The sequence below is a fragment of the Lupinus angustifolius genome, chromosome LG04 (assembly GCF_001865875.1).
Source record: "Lupinus angustifolius cultivar Tanjil chromosome LG04, LupAngTanjil_v1.0, whole genome shotgun sequence".
Taxonomy (NCBI): Eukaryota; Viridiplantae; Streptophyta; class Magnoliopsida; order Fabales; family Fabaceae; genus Lupinus; species Lupinus angustifolius.
In genome coordinates, this window is record NC_032012.1 from 12464212 (window position 1) to 12464488 (window position 277).

Genomic DNA, 277 nt, shown 5'->3' on the forward strand with positions numbered 1-277 from the left:
ATTCAAGTCTAAGAAAGCTTACATCGTATGGGATGTACCTGAGGAGGAAACGACATCAAGCACCTCTTGCGAGAAGGAGTCAGCAAAGCTATGTTTGATGGCCAGATCTGCCAACGATGGGAATTCAGACTCACATGAAGATAAACATGAGGTATATTCTGATACCTCATCCACTTCGGATGACTCACCTCCTTATGATGTTTTATATGAGGCTTATGTCGAGTTACATGAGGAACTAAAGAAATTGGCTAGGATAAACGTTGATAGAAAAAGGGTA